Raw genomic sequence first — 15,735 nt, forward strand, 5'->3', positions numbered from 1 at the left:
GGGAAACCTTTATAAAGCACATTATCACGTGCTTTCATGAATTTTGAATTAAGCCATTCGCCTTTCTCATTCAGCCACACAGGATTGACATTCTGAGGGCAGGAAAAAATTAGAAGTTATTTTCATTTCTACTAATCAACTTAAAAGTTGACTGCCAAAGGTGTTAGTTACCAGATTTTCAAAGCATTATATTCTAAAGGCTCACAGCAATTTTTTCAATGAGTTGGACCAAGAATGACTAATCAAGAAACAATCCATATGGATGACAACAAACAAAAACAAAAACAAAAAAAAAAAAAACACAAAACACAAAACAAAACAAAAACATGATGTTATCATATATGAACTACATATCCCTGATCCACTCATTATGTAAAGCAGGAAGACTTGGGAAACATTAAATTGGCCAGCCTTTCTGAGAATTATGCATCCCTGGAAGTCAAATAGGTTTTGTTGGGCACCATGATACAAACATTGAAGATCCAGGATCACAAGTAGGCTGCCAACTGATGTACACATCGCATGACAATTTCTATTTCTAAAGGTATGACTATGAGTATATCAGAATATCACTTTCAAATATATCTGGAGTGAAGATGGAAACATCATGGACTTCTTACAGTAACCTCTTCTATTTCTAAAGGTATGACTATGAGTATATCAGAATATCACTTTCAAATATATCTGGAGTGAAGATGGAAACATCATGGACTTCTTACAGCAATTTTTTCAATGAGTTGGACCAAGAATGACTAATCAAGAAACAATCCATATGGATGACAGCAAACAAAAACAAAAACAAAAACAAAAAACACAAAACACAAAACAAAACAAAAACATGATGTTATCATATATGAACTACATATCCCTGAGATCCACTCATTAAGTAAAGCAGGAAGACTTGGGAAACATTAAATTGGCCAGCCTTTCTGAGAATCATGCATCCCTGGAAGTCAAATAGGTTTTGTTGGGCACCATGATACAAACATTGAAGATCCAGGATCACAAGTAGGCTGCCAACTGATGTACACATCGCATGACAATTTCTATTTCTAAAGGTATGACTATGAGTATATCAGAATATCACTTTCAAATATATCTGGAGTGAAGATGGAAACATCATGGACTTCTTACAGTAACCTCTTCTTTTCTACAAAATGGTGCGAAATGGAATAATAATGTTTAAATTACAAAAAGCCATTTTCCAGGAAATAGGACCGCAAATACTAACTTAATCAGCACATAAACCAATCAGGTCCTTATAAATCATAATTTAGTAAAACCTTCACTACTTACATCATGATTCACTTACCCTTTCAGTTTTAACACAACTAATGCACCTACGTAACATCCAATGATGAAACACAAAAATACAATTATAATAATTTCAAATTTCCAAGACAATCGTTCTTCATCTTCTAAAGAAGCATGGGACTTCTGAGAAGCCGTGACCATTTCTGCCACTGCCACTTCTTGGATAGTCTCATACATGTGTCTGACACATCTTGGACATGCCCGGAATTTAAAATTACACTTCTTAGTTTGGACACATAGTGGTAGACACTAATTGGACATGGGGTAAAAGACATGATTGAAAAAAAAGAAAATCAAAATTAAAGATCTAGACAAAAGTTTGACCATAAACAAAAGATATAGCAAGGTTTTATTGAAGGAGTGGACAAGAAAGCAAGAGGAAACACCAAATTGTGTGTGCATATATATACATATTTAATTCATACATAAGCGCACATACGGAGTTACATGCCATGTCCTCCTTATGTTTTCAATTTGTGACTGAAGTGATGATAGTTGTGACTCATAAATTACATATTTCATGTTACAGTAATTGAATATATTTTATTGTCTTGTTTGTGCCTTACCATGTCAACATGCCCATGTTATATCATGTACATGTCCATAGCTGTGTCCTGTGAATTACCTCTGTACCCATGCTTCTAAATAGGTTTCATACACATTTATCTTATCATGAAAATTCACAAACCCAAATCTTTATGTGGCTATTCACTTACGCAAATCCATCTTAGTATTGAACCAAATACCAACACCAAATATCAAAGCAAACCACTTTGCACTGCTTGTTAAACATTATAAACCTTAATTACTTTATCTAGGCCTTCCTTCCACAAAACTAGATAATAGATAACCACCCTCAGAGCACTTAGAAATCAATAAACAATCATCATTTAATATTATACCCATCTACGAGTGGAAGGTGTTTGGCAACAAAATATTTTAGTTAATTCCTTCGGCCAGTACATAACGCGGCGTCTGCTAGGACTATCGCCGAATCCAATTAAGATACCAAATAATATTCCTATTGTGGTAAAGAGATTGATTTTCAGGCAACTGTAAAGGGTCTAGAATGACCATACTTTGAGGATTTTTTTTTTCGCCTTTAACAAGGACTTACAGAATTGAAAATGGTGGAAGAATAACACGGGAAGATTTCACAGAATTTGAATTTAAAATGGGATTTCAGTTGTTTGGAACAAAAGGAATTTTAAAAAGAATCGGATTTCATGGGATTTCATAGGAAATATTGAAACTTTAACAAATCCAGGGAAATTTAATATAATTTCATGGGATTTAAAACCAACTACTTAACAAGTTTACAAAAATATCACAACTTTACCAAAATATCCCTCCTCTTTTCACATATCTCTTTCTCTATAAAAAGTTGTGATACTTTCGGTAAAGTTGTTAAGCAGTAGGTTTCAAATCCCATGAATTCTATCAAATTTCCCCGGATTTGTTAAAGTGGCGATATTTCCTGTGAAATCTCATGAAATCCGATTCTTTTTTAAATTCCTTTTCTTCCAAACAACAAAATCCCATTTTAAATTCTAATTCTGTGAAATCCTCCCGTTCCAAACACAATCCATAAAAGTTTGCTTCACTTAACTAGGGATCCTTCCATGGCTCTTCCTAAGAATAAGCGCTTAATCAAAGCTTCACCCAGTTGCTCTGTTCTTCTGCCAAGCATTTGATGAGAAGAAATCTCATGGCTACCAAGCTAGTAATATCTTCTCTAAAATTTCCATTAATAAAATCTACCAAGGTCCCTTAACTAAGCTACACTCCACTCAGACTGGCCTTGGTCCCTCTTTTCATCAGCCAAATTCCCTCTGAATTCTCAGACATCTACCCCATGGCCAAACCTTATCTGCCATTTTCAAAGGATTTCACCTCAAAGATAATCAATGACAAAAAAGGTAAAACTCCCTGTTTCTCTCTCCAATGTTGGTTCACTGCAAAGCGGGATTGGAAATCATGGGTCAAATGACTCTCAGATGTAGAAGGACAAACCTGGAAAAGATCTTGGGATGCATGAGGCAATCCAACTGAGTAAAACCTCCATGGCCGTTGACAAATCATTGTTATTCTCGGCCATGTTTTTCTCGTCTACCACCACCAATTCAATACATCTCAAATGTGGGAAGATTTCTCCCACTATAAAGGACATTTGCTGCACCACCGGACTCAAAACTCAGGAGGGAGATTTTCACTCACTAATGGACAAGGAGGATGTGACATTTAAATTTTCGCCTAAAGAAATTGGCACCAAGAATGTAGTCGGTGCTTTCATCAAGGCATACAGGAAGACCTCCAACACCCTGTCTCTCACCAAGAACATATAGCTTTCTTGATTTGTTGACTAACTCTATGCTTATTCTGTGTTCCTTCATGTCAAGCCACAAAGGATTTCGTCAACGTGGCAATTGCCCTATCCAGAGGCTGACGAGTAGCTCCTGCCCCACATAAATTGATCTCTCTTATAATATTCCTTTTCTTCCAACAAAATTCTTTCATCATACTCACTTCTCTTTCATTGTTGCAGAACTTTATAATGAAGATGATGAAGAAAAAGAGCATGCAGAGGAAGAAGAGGTCGAGCAAATAAGAGACAAAGAAGGAACATAACAATTTACCTTCAGTCTGGGTCTTCCTAAGAATCAATTTATGTCCATAACTATGTGTATATTTGTCTCCATAACTATGTGTATATTTGTCTCAATACAAAACCCAGAAGAAAAAAAAAATTGAGAACCCTATCACAAATTAACCAGTAAAACCTATATCTTTAAAATATATATATATAGGTTTTATCACTTGATCTTTAAAAAAAAAAATCCATAAATTCGAAACAAAATTTCCTGATATATGTGTAACCAAAACTCTAGCCTTCATCTGAAACTAATAACAGAAAAATTAATAACCTACACCTCTTGAATACTATATATTATATAAAATATATATATATATCAAAATTCACCTTGCAAATTCACAAATCCCCAAATAAATCACAACAATATCCCAGATTCTATAACGAGGGCTACAAAATTCAATTTAACATAATCAACTAATAAAAGCCGCAATATTAGCTCCAGTGTAATTCCGAAAACTAATAATAAATAAATAACATCAGTGTATAACGGCTACAAATACCATTCAAAATTGGGTCTTCATCAAAATTAATGGTTTATCTCCATGATACTCTTCACTTTGGGTGCGTAGAGTGAGTACACAATGGCCTGTCTGCTCGCAACCTCCAGCTGAGACTTCCCATCAGAGAACGCGGCCGAGAGAGACGATGGGTCAGAGATGTCTTTGTTCTGGCGAAAGGCGTCGATGGTTCGACGCTTTGTGTACTCCCTGATGTTGTAGTCCGGGAATCTACGGGCTGTGCGCAGGAGCGAGCGGAAGAGAGAGAAAATTTCTAAGCGCGAAGGCGATGGTATGACAGACGCCATTTCTAGGGAGAGATTTTGTTCTTCGCAGAGTTATACGGATGTCACTCGATTATCCTTTTAAAACACATAAAATATTTGTTTATTTGTGAATAAAACAAAAACAAAAGAAACCCTCAATAACGATGCAGATGACTCTAACACCCTGTTATATATTCTAAAATACACTTTCACCCCTTATTTAAATAAAAAATGATTTCAAATTGTTTTTAAACTATAAAATATATATATATATTTTTTATAGTTTAAAAACAATTTGAAAATTCCTCCCAAATCACTTTTATGCAAACTCTATAATTGTCGTTAGACGTTTTGTTTGTGGTTAAAATAAAAACAATGTTTTTGATATAGGAGTATTTTGAAAAAAAATAGGAAGCACGTTTGGGAAATGTCGAAAACAGTTAAGCTACTGTTATGATTTTGGATCATGAATAGTTGTCAAAACAAAAAAAAAATAATTTTTTGATGTTTTGGTTTTGGGTTACTATTCATGAAGTGTTTTAATACTGTGTAAAATAAAATAAGACCATACCAAACATGTTTTTGTTGCCAAAATCGACACAACAGCAGTCCAAAAATAAAAAATAAAAAAACAGAAACAAAACACATGCCAAACGGGGCCTAATATGTTTGTTTTACTTTTTTCCTTTTTTGAAAACGCCCAAGGACAACGTAGTAAAGATTTTAAATGCATATTAACCCTACTTAATTAAAGAAAAGTATATAACAAAAAATAAAATAAAATTTATAATTATGAATACAATTACGTGTAAGTAAAGGTGGCAATTCGTGTTGGCATGTCGTGTTCGTATCGACACGATTACGACACGGACACGATTAGGGTTGACACGAACACGACACGATTACTAATCGTGTCTAAGACCCTTGACACGAATACGACACGATTATTATACGTGTAACACGACACGACACGCATAACCTGTTTAATAAATGGGTCAAGACTTGACACGACACAAAAAGACACGTTTAAGTCATTTTTTACACGAATACGATATATTTATTCTATACGTTTTGCTAAATGGGTCATTTTTTACACGAATACGACACGTTTATCTGACACGTTTAGTTAATCGGGTTAATCGTGTCATAATCGTGTTTACATGGTCAGACACGAACACGACACGTTTAGTTAGCGGGTCAATCCGTGTCGACACGATTATGATATGAACACGATTAGCCCAAACCCAAACCCGCTTATTTCGTGTCGTGTTCGTGTCGTATTAGTGTGTCGTGTCAAATATTGTCACCTCTACGTATAAGTTGAAATTTTATAAGCTTACTCATATTATATATTATATATAACATTATTATATTAGTTATATTATATTTTTAATTTTATACAATGTGTAATTCTATGAGATAGACATTTGATCAAAAAAAATTAGATCGACAAAAATAAATTTTAATTAGAAACAGTAATTGAATGGCATATAACAATAAGTTTTTCTCTAATTTTTTAATAGAAAATAGGAAGAAACAATATATATAACATGATTTAACTATGCTAGACATATGCTAAAGAATTAGCATGTAGTTGCACTCATAATTATGAAATTTATTTTAAAATTTTATTTTAAAATATTTTTTATTAAAATTATGGTGATGCATCTAAAGAAAAATATAAGTTCAAATATTATTATTGAAGAAAGAAAAAAAAAACTAAATTTTTTACGGGAAAACCACCAAACTCACGCTTACATTTCCGCACTCCAATATCTTTATATACCCGTCAATGGAAGCCTCGTCGTTTAAGTCTTCATTCAGGAAACCCAATGAGATGTCTCGTTCAGAGATGCTCAACGTATCGGATTAGTGGGGTAGGTGATGGTGGTGGAAGGCAGTGGTGTGGTGGTGGTGGAATGCGATAGTGGTGTAAGTGGTGGTGGTGGAATACAATTGAGGTAGTGGTGGTGGTTGTGAAAGGCAGTAGAGATGACTGCGTTGGCGGAAGACGGCAGCGATCGTGGTAGTGGAAGGCAGTGGAGGAGGTGGTGGCGCGGTGGTGGTGGTGGTGGTGGATGGTGACAATGGTGTAGGTGAAGGTGGTGGAAGGTGGCGATGACGGTGGTGGTAGTCATGGCGGTTACGGTGATAGTGGTGGAAGATAATGAAGGTTACGGTGCTCGAAGGTGGTGGTAGTGGTGGTGGCGGCAGCGATGGTGGAAGGTAGTAGAGGCAACGGCGGTGTGGTGGCTGAAGGCAACAACAATGGTGGCGGTGGTGTACACACAAATTTTGTACTCTGCAATAAAGACAAAATATGGGCAAAATAATAATTTATTAAATCAGAAATATTTGGAGTACAATCCTTTGTGATATCTTTTACAAAAAGAATGGTCATTTGATTCGATCTCCTTTTTGGTTGGTTGAATCCAAGGGCTGCACGAGTTTGATCTTGAATCACCGTGGAATTTGGATGAAAAACGGCACGTCTTTGGATGTGCTTGTTGTTGATCACCGTGGAATTTGATGAAAAACGGCACGTCTTTGGATGTGCTTGTTGTTGATCACCGTGGAATTTGATGAAAAACGGCACATCTTTGGATATGCTTAATGTTCTTCGTCTTCAGAGAGGAGAAAATTTGTTGAATTTGGTGAAGAACGACATGACTTTCGATGTGCTTGGTGTTCTTCGCCTTCAGGTTTATTCTCGAGATTTCTGAATTCTGAATTTCTGAGTCTCTGGATTTCTGGACTCTGAATTTTTTGTCCCCCTCCTTCTTCCTCCAGGCCTCTATTTATAGGCTTCTTGGATTGATAGGATGATGACACGTGTCATCTTCTGAGAAGGTAAAATTGTAACTAAGCCGGACCAGTTATATTATGATAATTATCTTTAAAAATAATTATTTCAAATATATTTTATTAGGAATAATTATCTTTTTATTTAACCATCTGGGTTGGGCTAAGTAAATAATTTAAATGGATCAAGCTTGGGCCAATTAAATAACTTAATTAAACATTAAGCCTATAATGGGTCAATTTGTCAAATCCAAAGCCCACTAAATTTTTAGTGTCTACAAAGTGCCCCCATTTCAAGTCTCAGGTTTGACAGGACTTGGTCTCCTTTTTCAAGTGGGACTTGAAGTATCCAACTCTCCTTTTTCTTTTTTTTTTTCCTTTTCTCTCCAACTTTGGGTGGTAAGATTTCCTCTTTTGCTTTTCTATCCAACTTTGGATTGGAATTTTACTTTCATATTTGAACTAAATTATATAAATCCAAATACAAATAGGATGTATTTTGTTGCCTATATATAACCCTAATAGTATAGGGTTTGACATCAATTCCAATATTCTCTGAAGACTTGTCAGATCGCAACTTCTGAAGACGGTGTTTTTTTTCACGTTTGTCCTTTCCTTTTTTTTTTTTCCTTTTTTTTTCCTCTCTTTTTCTTTTCACGAATTTTTTTTTTCTTTCCTTTTTTTTTTTCTCTCTTTTTTGTCAGGAAAGTTTTTTTTTTTCTTTTTTACGATTTTTTTCTTTCCTTCATTTTTTTTCCTCTTTTTTTTCACGAAATTTTTTTCTTTCCTTTTTCCTATTTTTTTTTCACGACTTTTTTTTTCACGAATTTTTTTTTTCTTTTTTACGATTTTTTTTCTTTCGTTCTTTTTTTTTTTTCTCTTTTTTTTCACGAAATTTTTTTTCTATCCTTTTTCCTTTTTTTTTTTCACGACTTTTTTTTTTTTTTTCTTTCCTTTTTTTTTTTCTCTTTTTTGTTTCACGAATTTTTTTTTTCTCTTTCTTTCCTTTTTTTTCTTTTTCTTTTTTTCTTTTTTTTTTTCACTTGCCTTTTTTCTTTCCTTCTTTTTTTCCCTTTGTTTTTCTCTTCGTTTCCTTTTTTTCTTTTTCTTTCTTTTTTTTTTTTTGTTCACTTGCCTTTTTTTCTTTCCTTCTTTTTTTCCCTTTCTTTTGTCTCTCTTTTTTTTTTTTTTTTTTTTTTGCACGATTTTTTTTTTTTTTTTTCAGTGGTGCTAGTCAACCTTGGTATTTTTCAAGAGTTTCAAGCCCCATACTATCACCGTTTTGGAGCGAGAACAAACTCTGAGATGTCATGCCACTAGCACAGACAATGTCGTCAGCAGCCACGAATCGACTTGGAGCGCAGTGAGATATGTAGACCCAGGAGGCTTTACCAACAACTCAGACAATATTATCAACACCTATTGCCAGAACGTCTTTATCAACCGTGGATCATTCTGCAGCCATTAATAGAGCAAAAATAGACTCCGAGAGGTCATGCCACCAGCACAGGCAGTGTCGTCAACAACCACGAATCAGCCTAGAAAGCAACGACAGATGTAGTTGGAGAGAGGTTTTACCACTAGCTCATACAATGTTGTCAACACCCACCACCAGAGCGTCTTCATCAGCCATTGATAGAGCGAAAATAGACTCCGAGAGGTCATGCCACCAGCACAGGCAGTGTCGTCAGCAGCCACGAATCAGCCTAGAGAGCAACGACAGATGTAGATGGAAATAGGTTTTACCACTAGCTCAGACAACGTTATCAACACCCGCCGCCAAAGCGTCTTCATCAGCCATGGGTAGAACGAGACCAAACTCCGAGAGGTCATGCCACTAGCACAGGCAGTGTCGTCAGCAGCCATGAATCAGCTCAGAGAGCAACGACAGATGTAGATGGAGAGAGGTTTTACCACTAGCTCATACAACGTTGTCAACACCCGCCGCCAGAGCGCCTTCATCAGCCATGGATCATCCAGCAGCGATTGATAGAGCGAGACCAGACTCCGAGAGGTCATGCTACCAGCACAGGCAGTGTCGTCAGCAGCCATGAATCAATCCAGAGAGCAACAACAGGATGCAGTTTTCATTAACCACATATCAGACATCAATTATTCAGAGAGTAAGAACAAATTCCAAGAGGTCATACCACCAGCATTGTTAGCCATCGCCAGAACGTCTTCATCAGCCATGGATCATCCATCAGCCATTGATAGAGTGAGACCATACTCCGAGAGGTCATACCACCAGCATTGTTAGCCATTGCCAGAACATCTTCATTAGCCATGGATCATCCAACAGCCATTGATAGAGTGAGACCATACTCCGAGAGGTCATGCGACCAGCACAGACAGTGTCATCAACAGCCATGAATCAATCCAGAGATCAGACATCAATCATTCAGAGAGTAAGAACAAACTCCAAGAGGTCATACCACTAGCATTGTTAGCCATCGCCAGAGCATTTTTATCAGCCATGGATCATTCAACAGCCATTGATAGAGCGAGACCATACTCTGAGAGGTCATGCGACCAGCATAGACAGTGTCGTCAACAGCCATGAATCAATCCAAAGAGCAACAACAGATGTAGTCTTCATTAGCCACAGATCAGACATCAACCATTAAGAGAGTAAGCACAAACTCCAAGAGGTCATACCACTAGCATTGTTAGCCATCGCCAGAGCGTCTTCATCAGCCATGGATCATCTAGCAGCCATTGATAGAGTGAGACCATACTCCGAGAGGTCATACCACTAGCATCATTAGCCATTATTAGTTTTGATGATGATTTCAAGCCGAAGCTCCACTAAAAGATCTGACTCAGTGTACAAGTTTACTTATGCATCAGACACCAGTAGCCACTTGACATGAAGTTATCGAGTTACGCAAGTGTGCTTGTGCATATCTATCTCAAAGATAGAGCTCTGTTGCAAATGCTGTAAGGATGTGGCAGACAGAGCTTGCATGCCTATGCCTCCGTGTGGGGATTTGTTTTTACTTCAGCAATATCTTGGCGACGTCGTGAATTTTCCTTGACGCGATAACTCAATAGAAAACCAAATTTCTCTTTCAGCAACACCTCGGCGGCAAGCAAATTTTTTTTAGCAACACCTCGACGATGAGTCAAAATTTCGAATTCTTCAGCGACGCCTTGTCGGGAAGTCAATTTTATTTATTTCTTCTAGCCTTACCTCGATGACGAACAAATTTTTTTTTTCTTCAACGATAGCTCAACGAAAATCTTTTCCAGCAATACCTCGGCGGTGAGCAGAATTTTTCTTGGCACTTACAGTCTGGCGACGAACCAATTTATTTCTTCGCAACTACACTTTGCCGGATCAAAATTTCCTTTGTAGCTACAATTATGGCGACGAACCAAAATTCTTCTTTGCAGCTACATTTTGGCGGTGGGCCAAATTTCTTCCTTGCAGCTACAATTTGGCGACAGACCAAAATTTTCTTTGCAACTACACTTTGGTGGCATGCCAAGTTGTAATACCCCTAATTTTCAAAAGGATAGTCTCGGTATGTTGTTTAATTGTTTTCTGTTCATTAATTGTTTTTGGTTCATTAATTGTTTTGAATTATGTTTTAATTGACTTTTTAATTATTTGATTTACTTGACTTATTTGTGTTATTTGAATTACTTAGTTGGTTTATTTGTTTTCTTTGGTTTAATTAATTATTTGAATTATTTACATTAATTGTGATAATTGTGATTATTTAAGTTAATTGTTTAGTTATGTGTTTAATTGTAATGGTGTTATATTTAATTCTTTATTGTAAATTTAAATTGGTAATTGTCTTGATTTAATAATTAGGGTTAAATTGGTAATTGTCTTGATTTAATAAGTAAGGTTTTACTTTTAATCAGTTTGTAAGCCGTCGTAGGTTTCTCAGTGTGTTGGATGGGCCGGTTAGGATTTCAGTTGGGGCTCGAATTAATTTAGGGTTTAGTAAAATCCTATAAATATATGTTAGATGTTTGGTTAGGGTTTGAGAAACATAACAAAACCAAGTATACGACTGTGGAGACAAAGGAAGAACAGAGAGTGTTCACGTTGGTTTTCGTCGGAACTTTAGAGACGGCGTAGAGATTTTTGGACAAAGATCTCAAAGGCAAGTTCTAACCTTACTCTCTCCCTTATACTCGTGTTCTTTGCATACTCAATAGTTCCAAGATGAATTACATGTTTAAAAATAAAAACGTTATCTGTTTCATGTTTAGAGTTTAACTAAAACTGAATTTGTTTTAAAACTGTTAAACTGGTTAACTTTGAACTTTCTTGTTTAATTCTTGGTTTAATCCATGTTAGTAGCATAATAAGGACTGAATTAAGGGTTGGAATCTTCTGGGATTAAGCTAAACTCTCTGAAAACCTATACTGTGAAGTGTCGGAGGCGTAAACGACGACTGGAGAGGAGAACACGAAGAAGAGGAGGGAGAGAGCTGGCTCCTATTGGATTGGAGCCGGCTCTCCTTGGATTGGATGCGGCTCCAATGGTCCAGGAGCCGGCTCCAAGGCCATTGGAGGCGGCTCCAATATTCTGGAGCCGGCTCCAGGTTGTTTTCTACGTGGGTTTTTGGTTCTGTTGTTTGTTTTTCCACTTTTCAGTGATTAGGCTTCATAGTGATTGTTTTAATATGTTTTAGTGGGTAATGAATACTGTAATGGATGGTTTAGGAGTGGTCTAGAGTAAACATAAATATTCAAAGATCAGATTAACATAGAATTGGACACAAAGCATTAATCATTAGGATTACATGGAGTTAATTACGAATGTCTTGTAGACTTGTGTGGATTTGGAGTTTCTAACTTCTAGATTATAATGTAAAATTTCTTGTGAGAGTTTGTACACTGCTAATTGCAAATTCTTAGAATATACATACATACAAGGAATATGTATTTTTACTAAAGATTAATTGATGATTAAACTTAACATTTAATTCGTCAATTTTGTTGAATATGAGCTTAACAGTATGATAAATTGTCTAGATTTATTATGCATGCCATGGAAATAAATATTATAACATTTGTTTAAGCTCTATTAATTATGGATACCGGGAATAAACTTATATTTACAGACACAGTCCTGTGGGTGATCAGGTAATAGCTTATTGTTGGATTAATTAAGCATGTTTTTCTAGTATACTTTAATGTGCTTAGTTTGGAACTGTGGGTTTTGACACTGATACTGTTAGTACTTAATCAATGGTTGGATTTATTAAAGCATGATGGTTAATCTATTCTAACATGGTTAGGTTGGAATTGTTGGTTTTGGCATTTATAAATTATTTAAATGTGTGGAATAGAGTAATTAATATTGATATTTATGTTTCCAATGTTAATCAATTTGTTGGGACTATATAAGAACGGTTGTTAATACATTCTGATATGCTTGATATGGACTCGTTGATATTGTTATGTACTTGTATATGCTTTATCAACTATTGGACGGATTGGATTGTATATACCGGTATGGGACGGTGATATACTAGGTTTGGATTAGCTCAAATTGCTAAGTCCTACCTATTTTGGAGTAAGGGCACGGGTTATAAAATACAATCCTCCTTATATATATAAGTCGGTACGGTTGAATACGCCGAGTGACTTACTGGATTTCTTGTGGATGGTTAGAAACGGAGTTTAGATATATTTTTATGTTACCGTGTCATGAGCTTGAGTCTCAGTGTCGACGGTTAGGGTGCGTATATGCAGTTGGATGTGTAGCTGACTATGAAGGTTGAGGTATACCCTGTTTAGGTTTAGGTACTCATGCCCACTCAGGTGCGTATTGTGTGATGCCTTCTATCCAGGTTGAGACCCCCTTCTTGGCCTAGCGAGAGTCCAGTAGTGTGGATATATTTATGTACGGATTATTAGTTATTGTTGAACTATTTAGTATGTACATGCGTATCGAGTCTCTGCTTGGATTGTAATAGGATAGAACTTGTTCGTGGGCCTGACCCACTCTTATTTTTTAGGTGTACGTCAGTTCCAGGCTTGAGCTTGTTCGTGCTGAGCAGAGACGATCTTCCATTCTACCGACGATGTAGGTTTTCTTTCCAGATATTGGATTTGGATTTAATCTTTCATTTTACTTTCATTCAGTGTGAGATTTTTATTAGGGGTCCACTAGAGATGGATTCCCGAGTTGTTCAACTTATGGATATTTGGTTTATCAAATTTAAGTATTTAATTATATAAGGATTATCTTTTAGTTTTCTTTTCAGCTTTAAACTTTCATTTCTTAATTCATTTTGTATTCCGTGTTCGTTATAAAATATTAATTGTTTTATATTCCCTCGGGTTTGGGCCTGGGCCTGATCAATCCGTGTCTCGGGTCCGAGGGGTATTACACAAGTTGACAGGTGTGACGAGCACTTTTGATATCACATGATGAGTGACAACATCTTGAGAGCGAGCCAAATTGAAAATTTGTGATGAGCGACAACAATATCTTGACAGTAAGCCAAGTTGATTAATTGCGACTAGTCATTTTGATATCTTGTGACGAGCACACTTTGCCATTTTGCATACTCTGAGGATTTTTTTTTTTTTGTTTAGCGTTGTACTGAACTTAAAATAAAATTCTAAATTACCTACGTACCCTCAAAAGAGGGATCAAGTTATCACGTAGTTCAATAGAGACATGAGTTTTTTTGAAAAAAATTTATACTCGTGTCACAAAGTTTTTTTTTTTTGGTAAACAGTTTATACTTATGTCAAAGAGTTCTTGATTTTTTTTTTCTTCAGGTGGACAATTTATACTCGTGCCAAGGAGTGTTGTTTTTTTCTTCTTCAGATAGACAGTTTATACTTATATCAAGGAGTGTCAATTTTTTTTTTCCAGGTAGACAGTTTAAGCTCGTGTCAAGGAGTGTCATTTTTTTATTTATTTGGGAGACAGTTTAAACTCGTATCAAGGAGTTCTTAATTTTTTTTCTTTTCTAGGTAGACAATTTAAACTCGTGTCAAGGAGTGTCATTTTTTTCTTTTCAGGTAGACAGTTTAAACTCGTATCAAGGAGTTCTTGATTTTTTTTTCAAGTAGACAGTTTAAACTCGTGTCAAGGAGTTTTTGATTTGTTTTTCAAGTAGACAGTTTATACTCGTGCCAAGGAGTGTAATTTTTTTTTCAAGTTGACAGTTTATATTCGTGCCAGGGAGTATCATCGACAGTTTAGGCTCATATCTGGGAGCACTTCAAATTTAATTATTTTTCAACTTTGCAAGAATCAGATGACAATCCAAGCTCATACTGGAGGGCATGGACTATCTCGTCATCACTTTGAGGATTTTCTTCTTGGTTTCCTTGACTTAATGCCTCTTGTGATTTTGCACTTTCGGTTGAAGTCATTGTTGTAACATGGTGCGTTTTTTGATGCAAGTCTTTCGAGATATGCTTATAATGAAAGATGAAGCTATTTCGTCATCCGAGTTAGGAAGTATATTGTCTTATTCTTTGGACTCACTTTTCTCATCTTCTTGAAGGTTGTCGGATATATCAGGAACATCTTCTCTAGTACCATGATTTTCCATGCTAAGCTCCATGTCGTGGGCTCAAGTAATAAGCTCTTCAAATGTCGGAGGCTTAATCCCTTGTAGGATGTAAAGAAGCTCCCAGCGCATGCCTTACATACATGTTTCAACTGTAAAAATTTCAGACAAATTAACGATCCTTGCAGTCAAGACTTAGAGCTCGCCAACGGTTGATGTAGTTAACCACAGGTTCACCCTTCATCTGTTTTGTATTTGTAAGCTCCAGCATACTTATAATACGACGAGTGCTATAGAAACGGTTGAGAAATTCTCGTTCCATCTGCTCCCAACTGTCAATACCTCTAGCTTTGAAGTCTGTGTACCAATCAAATGCATTCCCTTTGAGGGAACGAACGAATTGCTTGACAAGGAGATCTCTATTTGTACCAGCATTGCCGCAAGTTTCTACAAAGTGTGCGACATGTTGCTTGGGATTTCTTTTTCCGTCAAACTGTTGAAGCTTTGGAGGTTGATACCCAACCGGCATTTTTAAGATGTCAATTCTTTCTGTGTAAGGCTTTGAGTACATGCGAGCACTTTGAGGAATGCCACTGTATTGTTTTCTTATGCAATTCACTATCATGTCTTGAAGTTGTTGGACAGAAAGTAAGGTAGCAGAGGCAGCATCAATTGTTGGATTGGCGGACACGTCATTTTG

This window comes from Cornus florida, unplaced genomic scaffold (assembly GCF_030987335.1).
Source record: "Cornus florida cultivar Cherokee Brave unplaced genomic scaffold, ASM3098733v1 CherokeeBrave_3.0.0_Hap2_Chr11, whole genome shotgun sequence".
Classification (NCBI taxonomy): Eukaryota; Viridiplantae; Streptophyta; class Magnoliopsida; order Cornales; family Cornaceae; genus Cornus; species Cornus florida.